This window comes from Littorina saxatilis, linkage group LG1 (assembly GCF_037325665.1).
Source record: "Littorina saxatilis isolate snail1 linkage group LG1, US_GU_Lsax_2.0, whole genome shotgun sequence".
Taxonomy (NCBI): Eukaryota; Metazoa; Mollusca; class Gastropoda; order Littorinimorpha; family Littorinidae; genus Littorina; species Littorina saxatilis.
In genome coordinates, this window is record NC_090245.1 from 92,663,944 (window position 1) to 92,678,690 (window position 14,747).

Sequence of the window (14,747 nt, forward strand, 5' to 3'; positions counted from 1 at the left end):
TCTTGTTCTTCCTCTAGCGCTGGAGAGGCAGGCTTCCCCCACTAGTGCAATCTCCATGGTTTAAGGGGAACGCTCCGCCCCACTCTCCTTGTCTACTGGGGAGGCGTCGGTTCCATGACTCGTCCCTTGGGTGTTGAGGAATGGCTCCTAGGAGGACCAGGTGGCAGCAGCTTGATTCGCCCAGCCCTTTGTTTGTCAACATGGGGGTGACCATGGGAAAAAACGTCCTCTTCTTGGGGGTCCCCGTATAGCACGTAGTGAAGGGGGGACACATAGCGAGAATCATCATCCAGCAGACTGGTAGTGGTCACCCCCTATCCTGCCCTGGTTTGTACTCTTGTACCCGTCGGGGAGAGGGGGTTGAGGGCCTTGTCCACGTGTACCTCCTCTGAGTGTTTAGTGGCGAGACTTCTGAGTCCTGCCAGACGACAAGTGGGGAAATAAATCGCTCTCTCCCCTCAGTGATCCATGGCAAGACTTCAGAGTCCTGCCCGACGATAGGTGGGGGATAGATCGCTCTCTCCCCTCGGCGAGACATTTACGTCCCGTCCGATGATAACTCGGTCATGATTGCCCTCTCTTCCTCAGTGATCTATGGCGGGACATCCAAGTCCCGTCCGACGAAAACTGGGTCACGATTGCCCTTTCCACCTTGGTGATCAATGGCGGGACATCCAAGTCCCGTCCGAAGATAACTGGGTCACGATCGCACGCTTCTCCTCGGTGATCTATGGCGGGTCATCCGAGTCCCGCCCGACGATGGCTGGGTCACGATCTCTTTCAGTGATCTATGGCAAGACTTCAGAGTCCTGCCAGACGATAGGTGGGGGGATAAATCGCTCTCTCCCCTCGGTGATCCATGGCGAGACTTCCGAGTCCCGCCAGACGATACGGGGGATAGATCGCTCTCTCCCCTTGGCGAGACATCTAAGTCCCGTCCGATGATAACTGGGTCACGATTGCCCTTTCCACCTCGGTGATCTATGGCGGGACATCCAAGTCCCGTCCGAAGATAACTGGGTCACGACCGCTCTCAGTGATCTATGGCAAGACTTCAGAGTCCTGCCAGACGATAGGTGGGGGGATAAATCGCTCTCTCCCCTCGGTGATCCATGGCGAGACTTCAGAGTCCTGCCAGACGATATGGGGGATAGATCGCTCTCTCCCCTCGGTGATCCATGGCGAGACCTCCGAGTCCTGCCAGACGATATGGGGGATAGATCGCTCTCTCCCCTTGGCGATCCCTGGCGGGACATCTGATAGCTGGGGGACAATTGCTTCGGTAATCCCTGGGTCCAGCCCAACTAAGAATAATCAACGACCCTCCCCACCTTCTCCAATACCTCTTACTCTCAGCTTTTTCCCCCATCTAATTAGGGATAACTTGATCAGGAGGTTGGCGGAACCCGTCTGCTTCTTAGACCCTTTCGCCTCTAATCCGGGGGGGGGGGGGGGGTGTTAACGCTGATTGAGACCCTGCCCTCCTCCTCTCTTTATTCTGGATGACCGACTGTGGCGGAGGGGGTTGGTTGAATCCAGTCTGCTTCTTAGACCCCTTCGCCTCTAATTCAGGGCAGAGGGGGGGTGGGGGGGCCTAAAGCTGGTGAGACCCTGCCGTCTTCTTAGACCTCCTCCTCTCTCTATTCTGCATGACTGTGTGTGGGGGAGGGGGGGTTGGTTGAATCCAGTCTGCTTCTCAGACCTCTTCGCCTCTAATTCAGGGCAGAGGGGGGGGGGGGGGGCTAAAGCTGGTGAGACCCTGCCGTCTTCTTAGACCTCCTCCTCTCTTTAGAATAAAGAGAGGAGGAGGGCAGGGTCTCAATCAGCGTCTCCACCTTTTGTTCCAGCGCCCTTTCCCTCGCAGAGGCGCCACTCTGGCGTTCGCAACATGACTCGAACCTTTCCAGTAGAGCGCGTAGGTTGTCACCCTCAGACCGCCGAGCCTCCTCTCCCTCCGGGGACTTGACCCGATTAATATTGCTCTCCCCTTCCTCCTCCGAGACCCGGGACACTCTGTGTGTCCCGTAGAGGGATTTACGGCTCTCTGAATACAATAGTGTATGCTCCACAGCCCGATCAAGCGACGTAATGCGGGAGACCCTGTTGGTAACGCCTAATCACCTCTTTCCCTACGTATTCCGCAGGGAGATCCGGGTATGCATCTCTGGCGCACGCCCGGACACGGTCAGCAAACTATTGTAGTGTAATAAATCAGGAAAAGAAATAAATAAAAAACATCCTATAGCAGATGTTACGGCTATTCAAAATAGATACCACAACAACAAACAAATAACTGCCCTAACAAGCAAAATCCACACTAGAAGTATGGATCAGACGAAAGGAACAGCGACAAACAAACACAATAACAACTGCCCTAACAAGCAAAATTCATGTTAGAAAACATGAACCAGACGAAAGGAACAGCGACAAACAAACAACAAAAACAACTGCCCTAACAAGCAAAATTCATGTTAGAAAACATGAACCAGACGAAAGGAACAGCGACAAATAAACAACAAAAACAACTGCCCTAACAAGCAAAATTCATGTTAGAAAACATGAACCAGACGAAAGGAACAGCGACAAATAAACAACAAAAACAACTGCCCTAACAAGCAAAATTCATGTTAGAAAACATGAACCAGACGAAAGGAACAGCGACAAATAAACAACAAAAACAACTGCCCTAACAAGCAAAATTCATGTTAGAAAACATGAACCAGACGAAAGGAACAGCGACAAACAAACAACAATAACAACACAAAACAAACAAGTAACAACCATAACAAACACTGACAATCTCCCAAAAATGCACCAGTGAAAGGGCAACACAACCTCATTTAATATTCATGAGGTCATGTGACGTCAGGAAGATAGGCACTGGCCAGCCGTTCGGCCGCCATATATAAAATGCCCCTTCCCACGTGCCCTAAACACAATAATATTGCATTCATGGGAAATACAAAACTTTGTACCAAACATTATGACATGCCGGTTGCAACATGTCACATTAAACAGAAAAGGCACGGGAGTCAAACCTAGGACACTACCACCGTCCCAGGCTAACCCCTGCCCGACATCAGCCTACCTCTAAGAGCAGGCTCACCCTCTGTAACTCAACTACAAAAATAACTGTAAAAAAAAAAATATTAGCCACAGCTATACGCCGGCGCAGGTTCGTAAAACGAACTTCTGACACCATTGTAGTAACGGCCGAGCTGTAAACATATAACAAGACGAGACATTTCACGCATGCACTCTATCGCTCTGACGTACATGTAAACACACGTGGTAAAAGGCAGCACCCAAGCCCAGCTCGGAAAGTGCTGCTAATTAAAAGACGTAAACGCCGTCCGGGGCTTGTAAGGCCCAGCCTTATCGTAAGCCCGGACAGCATAACGCCACGACTACATCATTGAGTCACATAAAGGGTTAGCGAGCCCCAACAGGTAGACTTACCTAAGTCTCATGTTATGGCGCGCTCCGGTCAATACGTCTGGTCTCTTGGGTCTTCGGTATAAGTTATAACACTGCCCAATAAGCCCGCCGAAGCGTGGCTTATTGGTTCCGGTCACGGGAGGGGAAAAGGGAGTTGTTTCCCTTACTCCCCTTACTCCGTAAGGGAAATCCACAGACACTACAATAGTAACCCAAAAGAGAAGAAATTATACTTATCCCTCTGAACAATGTCGAGGATATCAGTGTCTTGTGCATTTGTTGTGTGTGTGTGTGTGTGAGAGAGACTTGTATCACTGTGTGTGTGTGTGCATGAATGTGACTGTGTGTGTGTGTCACTTTGTGCATGAGTGTGATTATGTGTGTGTTTGTGTGTGTGTGTGTGTGTGTGTGTGTGTGTGTGTGTATTATGCTTGTGATATAATCACATATATATATAAATTGTATTTTTGTATACACGTGAAAAAAAGAGTACAAACTACACTGTTGTGTGTGTGAACGTTGTGTGTCAGCTGTCAAAACTCAAGTGAGCTTTTCCTGATTATGATTGAAGTTTGCTACAAATAACTCATTAACTGTAAGGGAGATTGATTAATATATAGTGTATTCTTTTCAAGCATTTGTCTTTATTTTCAGGCTATGGAAGTTTTACATTCAAAACAACAAGCGGCCAGGCTGCTCGTTCAACTTCAAGAGAAAAGTGCACATCGAGGCAGGATAGGGAGAGGAATTAGCAGAGGTGTGAGCTAATGCAGAGGCAGGGACTGGTCCAAGTCTTCTCAAACTGAAATTGGTTTGCTGGGCAAGGGGAAGGCTGATCCGAATAACAATTTGAAGGTAAGTGAGGACTAGTTATACTTATAATATTAATAGATACTTTCTCTGTGTGCAGGAGTTAAAAGAAAAAGACTTATGATGTTAGAGCCAAGGGTAATTTTGTGAATTCCAATAGAGTGCTATCACATTCATCCAACTGAACAATGTCAAGAAAATCAGTGCGTGTTGTGTACTTACAGTTATGTGTGGATGTGTGTGTGTTTTAAGAATGTAATGTGTGCAGAAAATAAGTAAAATTGTGTGTAAGTGGGGGTGTAAATAGTGGTCTGGGTGGCCCAAAAAACTATTTGAAGGTGAATCAGGACTATAGTTATAAGTACTTTCTCTCACTGCTTCGCCCCCTCAAACCCCACGCCTCCTCCAAACTCAATCATTCGAGTAAGTACCTTTTTATTCTGCAAGATTTGTGAGGTCGAAGACTTTGTTACAGGGTATACTAAATAATGACTAACGGTGAGGTTTTTAGGTCTCAGTCACAAATTACATTACCGGTGCTTTTTTTTCATTCTAGGGAATGTGTGTATTTCCTGGTTTCAAAAAATATTGAAAAAGAATGAAAATTCAGCTTCAGCATCCAGATTTTGTCAAGATATTTTGTGCAGTTATATTTCAGTACCCACAACCTTTTAGTGTCTCATAATGGGAAATAAATGAACAGTCCTCACAATTGGGGTGCTGTACCATGAACCCCCCCCCCCTCCTTTTAAAAACCTTTACAATTCAAGATCTCCCCTATATTTAGACCTTGCTTTTAAGATTTTCTGGTCATAACCTATGCAAATTCACCTTCATTTTAAGACTTCCTATTTTTAAATCAATCAATCAATGACGCTTATATCGCGCATATTCCGTGGGTACAGTTCTAGGCGCTCTGCAGTGATGCCGTGTGAGATGAAATTTTATACGGCCAGTAGATTGCAGCCATGTCGGCGCATATTTACCTTTCACGGCCTTATTCCAAGTCACACGGGTATGGTAGACAATTATTAACTGTGCCTAAGCAATTTTGCCAGGAAAGACCCTTTTGTCAATCGTGGGATCTTTAACGTGCACACCCAATGTAGTATACACGGGGGGTGGTTCGGACACCGAAGAGAGTCTGCACACAAAGTTGACTCTGTGAAATAAATTTCCGCCCAACCTGGGATCGAACTCGCGCTGACAGCGGCCAACTGAATACAAATCCAGCGCGCTACCAACTGAGCTATATCCCCGCCCCAACCTTTTAGTGTCTCATAAAGGGAAATAAATGAACAGTCCTCACAATTGGGGTGCTGTACCATGAACCCCCCCCCCTTTTAAAAACCTTTACAATTCAAGATCTCCCCTATATTTAGACCTTGCTTTTAAATACCTGATTTTATCAGATTTTGGGAGATCGTAAAAGGGGGTTCCACTGTAGTATGAATTCTGTTTTAGCTACACCTGTATGCTGTTTGTAAAGAAAGATATTTTACAGATTGAGGGGATCATTTCTGCCTCCATAATGATCGTTATGATCTGACACATTGGCCAACAGATTCCATGATCATGCTGTTATGTAGGAAGTTATAATAATGATGTGTAGGTTTTTGAATTGTGTCTGCTTTGCAGTTCAAATAGATATCTGCCTTCCTGTTCATTTTTTTTTCAAATAAGACAATCCCTGAAGCACATTTTCCAACCACATGTCAAACAGCTGGTCTGCTTAGCTTGAAACATAAGTATTGAATAATTATATCAAATTGACCTTTTTGCGGTTGAGCACTTGACAGATGCTGCTACAATACCTCTTGTAGAGAAATTTTTTTAGAGATACAGTGGAGCCCTTTTAAGATATATATTTATATACAGCAAACTCAATCAAAGAAAAGCAGAATGTCTTAGAATAGAGGTTATAAACAGGAATCTGAGAAAATAGTGTCTTTTAAGACAAATGTTGTGTTTTTTTAAAAGGGGGGGGGGGCAAAGTTAGGGTTTCACTGTACAATGCAATGGTAAACTGGGCATTCATTTCAAGTAGCCAAAGATGTGTAACTGACACTTTTGCTCGTCAGGAGCACTAGAACACGTCACATTTTCACACTTGTCAGTGTGAGAATGCTAAGTGTGTCAGAATGCTAAAAATCTGGAAAGCCAATGCCCACAGGTATATCCCATCCCCCCTCTCCCACCCACCACCACCTTTTACTCACACTTGCAATCCATTACGTACATGAATAGATTACAAACACTCTTCTGTAACTCTTTATTTTCACACTTTTTCTTGCATTTGGTTAATTTTTTCAACCCTTTTCGAAGTTTGAATTAAGTGTCTTCACTGATGGGTGATTTTCTGTTTATGCTCCAGGACTTCAAGGCACTGGTGCTTGATGACAGCAGGCTCCTACTGGCCCACACACAAAGAAGAGATTGAAGATGCCCTGGTCCTGGAAGAAGAAGAGGGAAAGATCAATAAAGCCAAACGATACGCATCATTCAGTTATATTGAGGAAAGATATTGGCTATTCGGGTGAAGGTGTAAGAGTTGACATGTGCAGTTGCTGTGTATGGGTCATAGGAATGACATTATACATCCAACTGGCCAGTAAACTGACTTTCTTCCTTGTTGCCTGCATTGGAGTACATTGTGGTGTTAAACAAAGTGCGTTTCTGTGTGGGTTGGTTTACACATGCTCTGTCACATTCCATATTAGACGGCCAGCTGAGACTACAAAATAGTGCATGTTTGTACATTAAAAACAATTAAAAGGAATTCTAACCAGAACCAATCGATACATAAATGTTATTTGTATTTTTGACAAAAATATGACATTTTATACACACCTTGCAGGGGCGGATCAGTTCATTTTATGGGTGTGAAGGCGCGAAGCGCCGAGCCGACGGTGCAAAGCGCCTAGCTTGCTAGGGGGGTCCGGGGGCATGCCCCCCCGGGAAAATTCTGAAAAAAAGGATGCAAAATGGTGCAATCTGGTGCATTCTGAGGATGATCATTACCAGTTTCAGGCAGCAGATTTTGTCACTGATTAATACCCCAAAAATTGAAACAACACAAAAAAAAACAAAAAAAAATATTTTTATTTTTTGGCTGGGGGGGAGGTTTCCGGAAACCCCAGAACCCCCCCCCCCTCGTCCGCCCCTGCCTTGACAGTCCTTGTTCACCTTGAGGAACACTGACTGTCTCAATCAGTGTAAAATGTCATAATTTGGTCAAAAATACAAATAATGTATATAGTTTTTTGCTTTTTTAATGTACTGTAATCTACCTTGTAAGCGCCGTTAGTACCTAGTAAACGCCCACCCCCAACATTTGGATCAGTGTTTGAACATATGTTGTGTGTGTGGTGTTTTTTTATTATGTGCACAGTTCTGCACCTTGTAGAGACATTTTCATTTTAGAGAACGCTGACAGACAGCTATATATTTATTTATTTCATACTCTCGGCACTGGAGTATCTCTAGATAGCCCCTCAAAAATAAGACGAGGGAGGGTCTTCTGAAGTTGAAGAGGTCTGCTTTCAGTGATTTCCAGGGAGCATGTGAAACGACCAGTGTTTGATAAGGCCAAACAAAAAAATAGGTGTGGTTACGGTAACATAGCCAAAAAAAATAGGGTAGGTAGGTAGGCAATCACTTTTTTTTTAAAAACTTTTTTTCTTCTAATGTGTACAAATTAAACCTACCGTACTTTCCGGGTGACAAGGCCCTTTGTTATCGAAGACGCACCCCCTTCTTTTAAAAAAAAAAATTGTAATCCAGTCACCCATTGGACGCAGGGGGCCAATAGGGCGCACCAAAATGACCCAGTTTTTGCCATGAGAGGTGGTTCCCCTGTCATATCTGAGAGAGGAAACACTTCCTGCATCGGGGTCAGTGACCGGTCAGTGACCAAAGGCATTGTGATAGCTGGGTGGCCTTGTTAAAAGACACGACCTTCTTCCCAGGGGTCAATGACCCAGTTTTTGCCATGAGAGGTGGTTCCCCTGTCATATCTGAGAGAGGAAACACTTCCTGCATCGGGGTCAGTGACCGGTCAGTGACCGAGTTTAACAGAGTGGAAATCTGTGTGTGCGGCCAGATCAAAGGCAGGGCAGTACCTAGTAGCTGAAACATGCATTATCACAAGTTGTTTGACTGGTACTCAAGCGGTCTCTTTGATTTTTTTCATATTTCATACACGGATTAGGCGCTTCGTTATACAAGACGCAGGGGTCGAACTCGAGGAAAAACGGTACTTGACAGGGAAATAAGTGTGCGACACCGGCGCTTTCATTGCGTTTTTTGCACTGTTTTTTTTTTTTTTTTTTTTTTTTTTTTTTTTTTTTTTTTTTTTACAAATGTAATAAAAAGTTATAGGATCGGCCCCTAAAAATAGGGTAGGTCGGGTTACCGTAACCACACCTATTTTTTTTTTAGGCCTAACACCACTTCCCTCTGAAAGATTTTAGCTTTCTAAAATAAACTTACCCCTTTCTTCGTCACATCAATGTCTTGGATCAGTATCAAAGACTGACAGAATGACTATTCATTTCGTGTTTTTTAGGATGTGTGTACATTCACTCTCACTGAATGAATTTTTGTGTTTGGTTTTTAGTGTTTTTTCTTTCTGTTTAGACACTTGCATATCAAGCGAAAGATACATACAGGGTGACTATTTGTGCATGGACGGAAACAGCTGACATGAGCAATAAAGTCTGGGGAAGGGTCGTGAAAGTGTATTGATTAATGCGTTGAATTCACAGGTCTAGTAAAACTTGTGCAAAACAAATATATACAGGTGTTGAAAAGTGCTCGAATTCCAAGAATAGTTTCATGTGTAGCACCTTTGAACTGTGCAGAGAGAATGTGTGCCTGTGGATTTGAGATCTACATGGAATAAAAATAGACACTGTTCTTGACAATTGAGTATGTTTTTGTGTGCGCATGTTGTTTGGTTTATTGATAATAATTGACTTTTGGTCAAGATGTAACCATGAATTTCTGTAGCAAAGATGCAATGATAAAAATAGACAGAATATGATCAAATAATAAGACACTGGGCTGCAAATTGCTTTTAATTGTCATTGTATTTATCTGTAAACTGATCATGATTTCCATGGCATGATTAATGCAGTGGAACCTCCCTTCTATGACCCCCCAATTTAAAACTCCCTTCTTTTTAAGACCTTGTTTTCTCACATTTTCTGTTCATAACCTCTGTAAAATTACCCCCATTTTAAGACTCGTTCCTTTTTTAGACTCGATTTTCTCAGATTGTTTGAGGTCGTAAAAGGGGGGTGCCACTGTAGTAATAATGCATCTTCAGAAATTGAACACAGGTGCTGCAGTTTTTTTATAACCATGAAGAAGAAAAATACTGTTTCAAAACTTTGACAGTGTCTTATCCTCAAACGTACACCTTTTTAAAGAATCCATAACTTTTAATCACTCAACAAAATTGCCTGCAGCTCAAGTGAACCAGAAATGGGGAACAATTGGCCACACTCAAGGAATCGGTTCCTGGCAACTTTTCTGTCGGTCGCGCAGCCTGAGAGAAACATGACAGAGATAGTTACTCAAGATAAAAGATAAGCTTGACTTACATCAGAATTATGAACATTTAAACTCACCTTGAGCTTTGTCCAAAATATTTTAAACCATTATTGCCACACATTGCAAGAATGTTTGATGTCCGGGTGCTTTTCCCCTGAAAATTAAAAAAAATAGTTCTAGTAATTATAGCAACATATAAACCACTAAGTGTAAACCAAAGGCTGGCCAATTACATACAGTTCTACAGCAACATCAGTTCTGAACATGAAGCTTTCAACATGCACAGCGACACTTAAAAATGGCAGTTAAAAAAGAAAGGATGAATGAGATTCTGCCGCATTTAGTGTTTGCTTCAATGAACGCTGTCCGAGGAAGAATGTGATCTTCGTTAAAAAGTTACCCTTTCACAAAGCCTTACAATAAGCTTCAATCATAGTTTTTCCTGCAAAATCACAACATTAAAAACTTTAGGCACAGAAAAACTCATACCGCTGACAATATAAAATGTCAGTTATAAATAACATTTTCTGTTGCACTACATCCAAAGACTGTGCTGACTGACCTTACTTTTTCCATCTCAAAACAATTTTTAGGGGGATTACCTACTCTGTCTGTATGTCACAGTGTCAGGGCTCAGTCTCCTATACAGTGCACCACAGGAGCTTCAGCTTGTACCCAACTGCCAGTTGATCATTATTTACTCCTGCATGTACGCCCTTACTAGGCTAGCGAATGCGTAGTATGTAGTTGTAAGAAGACTGTAGGGATGAAGGAGTAAATAATGATCGACCGGCACTTTGATACAAGCTCCTGTGCAGTGCACAGACACACACACACACACCGTGGCGTGTCCGTGTTCAAACCAAAACTGGACTCAATCGACCCTGCACACTACACGTTTGTGCACTCGCTTGATGGGTGCTTCATTCGCTCAACACACCAGCAGACACACAGACAAAAACGGCAGCAACATTTGTCTAGGTCTGTCCAAAGTCTACACAACACTTGCTTTACTTACAAATCCCGGCAGCAGGAGATCGAGAGAGCTCTGCGTCGTGGGTAGTCAGCGCACACCACCACACGACGGTAACACTCATGCAGTTCAATCCAACTTTCCCACTGCTTGCTGAATTGATAACTTTGCATTTTGTGCGTCGAGCATGAATTTCTCGTAATTCTGTGTCGTTCCCAGTCAGTCTGCTGGTTTCTGAACCACCTTGAGTCGATTTCTTACTGAAACGTGTGGGCTTGTTGGCACAAAGCGGCCATCCCATCCGCCATTGTTTTGAGTCGTCATGAAAACGGCACGCTCGCGACGGAAACCAGTCTATGACGGCCAATTTTAATCTTCAAATGGTGGAGAGCAGTCGCCAATTTAATCATGTTTAATTAATTATTTAGCATACTTGTGGTGCTTTATTGAGCAAACCGGGCCAGGTGCGTCTTAATTAAGGTACACTAAATTCCGCAAATTCTTCAAATCGGCCGAATTCGACAAAAAAAACTCCAAAATGGCGGCGTGGACACTATATGTTTAATGACCTATATGTGCTGATGACCAATTTAATTTCCTTTGTTGGATCAATAAAATGTTATGAGTTATGAGTTATGAGTTATGAGTTATGACTTGGCGTGGTGCTTTACATTACAGACTAGACTACTCCTGAAGAGTAAGTTACACATTTCTTTACCACTTGCAGCTTTTGCTTGTCAAATCTGTATGGTAAAATATATATGTAACATTAGGTATTGGTGATGGTAGTCTGAAGCTATAAACATGTACTGTCTTTTGTTCTTTGTAAATTGAATAACAAGTACTTTGTAGATGAAATTATTCATACATGTATTTGAAGATGCATAGTAATACTGTGCATGGTAATTGGTATGATGTACTTTATATACATAATGGTACAAATATCTTTATTTTCTCTCTCCTTCTCATCTTATGATCTTAAAGTTTGTTGCAACCCTATACTCATAAAGTGCATTATACTGTTTGTATGAACATTGAACTATTGTGATGCAAGAAAGTAAAACATGAAATAGCTAGAATGAAAGATTTACTCATTACTGGAATTATTTTAAATACAGTCAGTCCTTTCCTTGGCTCACAATCACAGATCTGGCAAGTTTTATTTTTTTATAGTTTTTTTTTTTACATGGAATAAGAGTTACAATGTAAATTGTAATACCGCCTGTGTACTTGGATACCTACTTCTACATTCAACACCCTGACTGCCCCTGCGCAGAGTTATAATTTTCTGAATGAATTCACATCACATTTCTCAACAAAACTGTAAGGTGTCAACGCTAAATAGGGAATGTGTGTGGGATGAGGGCTCATGCTGAATTTGAAAAATAGTAACTTTCCATCACATTCCAGAAAAGCCGCTCACATCAGCAGCATAACAAGATATCATGTCGTTAGAAAGGTTCTTGTGAGGAAGTCTTTTTAATTTTAATGATGACAGATTATCTTTTTAATTTTAATGATGAAAGTATATATATCTATTATATCCATGAAATAAATGGTTTTCACAGGAAGGAATGATGGCACCTGTAATATTACAGAACTAGTGGTACCCGTGCTACGCACTTTGTGTGCTGCGCATGCGATGTCATTTTGTTGGTTATGTGCTTGTGAAAATGTTGTTTGCACCCCTCCCCCCCCCCCCCCCCCCCCCCGCACATTATCCCGCATATAATGAATTATATTCTCTTGGTGAAAAATAAAATGTTAACCCTTACACCGGTGCAATTCTGTAACACATGTTACATAGCCACTGGTGAATTAACAGAGAGAAAAATAACAAAAAACAGTCATATAGGTTTTCGCATCAATGGGAGGTAATCGGAACTGACCAAAAAGACTGCGCGACCGCACGCGACTATACAAACAAACAAAATAAAATACAGCAGGTATGACGTTTGCATGAATCCATGATTACGTCTACATGAACAACAGTGATAAAAGTGCGCATCTCTTCCCAGCCGTGCAGCGCTTTGAAAGTTGGAAGCATTAAAATTTAAACGGGTAAAAAGCCATCGTGAAGATACGAAAAAAAGTATGACGTCTAAAATACTTAATGATTCAAACGCATAGTATAACATATGTAATTGACAACAGAAAATATATACATGGTTCACACACACAATCGAGTGCACACATCCATGCTTATTTAAAGTCATGTACACACACACACACATACATACATACATGGCATCAAGCAACACAATTAAATGACACATATGGAATATGGAAAACGTATAATGGACATGAACATGGCAAGTAATTTACACCGTTACCTACTATAAAATTGATGATATATATATACCACTCACTTGCTATTCGCCTAAAAGCTTGCAGTGTGCTGTGACACATATAAGAAACCAGAAGAAAAAAGGACTTTACTTTGGCGAAAAGAGCATATGCTGCTTATTTTTGTACATAACTGCTATAACTGTATTTTTTCCGAACACTTACATGTAAAAAACATAGAGATATATCTTACCATTTCACTAAGACAGCCAAAATAACGGTCAAATTAAGGGGAGATCATGATGACGTACATGTCTTTGGTTGCACCGGGGGAAAATATTTAGTCGCTGGAACCTATAAGGTTATACGGCGACTTATCAGGTGATAATGTTTCGAACTTATCTTTTAAAAATTAAGTAAACAAATCTATGGAATATTTTGGAGTTCCATTAACAGATAAACAGATCTATCTATCTTCTTATTATTTTAGGTTCGTCTCACCCCCCCCCCCCCCACATTATCCCGCATATAATGAATTATATTCTCTTGGTGAAAAATAAAATGTTAACCCTTACACCGGTGCAATTCTGTAACACATGTTACATAGCCACTGGTGAATTAACAGAGAGAAAAATAACAAAAAACAGTCATATAGGTTTTCGCATCAATGGGAGGTAATCGGAACTGACCAAAAAGACTGCGCGACCGCACGCGACTATACAAACAAACAAAATAAAATACAGCAGGTATGACGTTTGCATGAATCCATGATTACGTCTACATGAACAACAGTGATAAAAGTGCGCATCTCTTCCCAGCCGTGCAGCGCTTTGAAAGTTGGAAGCATTAAAATTTAAACGGGTAAAAAGCCATCGTGAAGATACGAAAAAAAGTATGACGTTTAAAATACTTAATGATTCAAACGCATAGTATAACATATGTAATTGACAACAGAAAATATATACATGGTTCACACACACAATCGAGTACACACATCCATGCTTATTTAAAGTCATGTACACACACACACACATAAATACATACATGGCATCAAGCAACACACAATTAAATGACACATATGGAATATGTATAATGGACATGAACATGGCAAGTAATTTACACCGTTACCTACTATAAAATTGATGATATATATATACCACTCACTTGCTATTCGCCTAAAAGCTTGCAGTGTGCTGTGACACATATAAGAAACCAGAAGAAACAAGTCGCGTAAGGCGAAAATACAATATTTAGTCAAGTAGCTGTCGAACTCACAGAATGAAACTGAACGCAATGCAACGCAGCAAGACCGTATACTCGTGGTCCACCGCTCGCGGCATAGGCAGTGAAATTGACAAGAAGAGCGGGGTAGTGGTTACGCTATGCTGCATAGCACGCTTTTCTGTACCTCTCTTCGTTTTAACTTTCTGAGCGTGTTTTTAATCCAAACATATCATATCTATATATTTTTGGAATCAGGAACCGACAAGGAATAAGATGAAAGTGTTTTTAAATTGATTTCGAAAAAAAAAATTTGATAATAATTTTTATATATTTAATTTTCAGAGCTTGTTTTTAATCCGAATATAACATATTTATATGTTTTTGGAATCAGCAAATGATGGAGAATAAGATAAACGTAAATTTGGATCGTTTTATAATTTTTTATTTTTTTTTACAATTT

At 41.7% G+C, this 14,747-nt stretch overlaps 1 protein-coding gene and 2 long non-coding RNA genes across 9 annotated transcripts in view; 1 reads left to right on the forward strand and 2 right to left on the reverse strand.

The window, feature by feature from the left end:
* The window catches only part of LOC138945829 (hemocyte protein-glutamine gamma-glutamyltransferase-like), a 163,287-nt gene that overhangs the window by 85,015 nt on the left and 63,525 nt on the right, over positions 1–14,747 (reverse strand). The window lies entirely within an intron of this gene.
* The window catches only part of LOC138945691 (uncharacterized), a 43,141-nt gene that overhangs the window by 24,417 nt on the left and 3,977 nt on the right, over positions 1–14,747 (forward strand). The gene's annotated exons all lie outside the window — the stretch shown is intronic.
* Positions 6,504–11,438, reverse strand: LOC138945675 (uncharacterized). 5 transcript variants are annotated; one of them, XR_011449067.1, is made up of 4 exons: positions 10,823–11,438; positions 9,882–9,958; positions 7,099–7,213; positions 6,504–6,701 (listed from the first exon to the last, which is right to left on the reverse strand). It is a non-coding gene; the product is annotated as an uncharacterized lncRNA (long non-coding RNA). The 5 variants fall into 5 exon arrangements; XR_011449070.1 differs by lacking the exon at positions 10,823–11,438 and adding an exon at positions 10,646–10,750; XR_011449073.1 differs by lacking the exon at positions 10,823–11,438 and adding an exon at positions 10,411–10,639.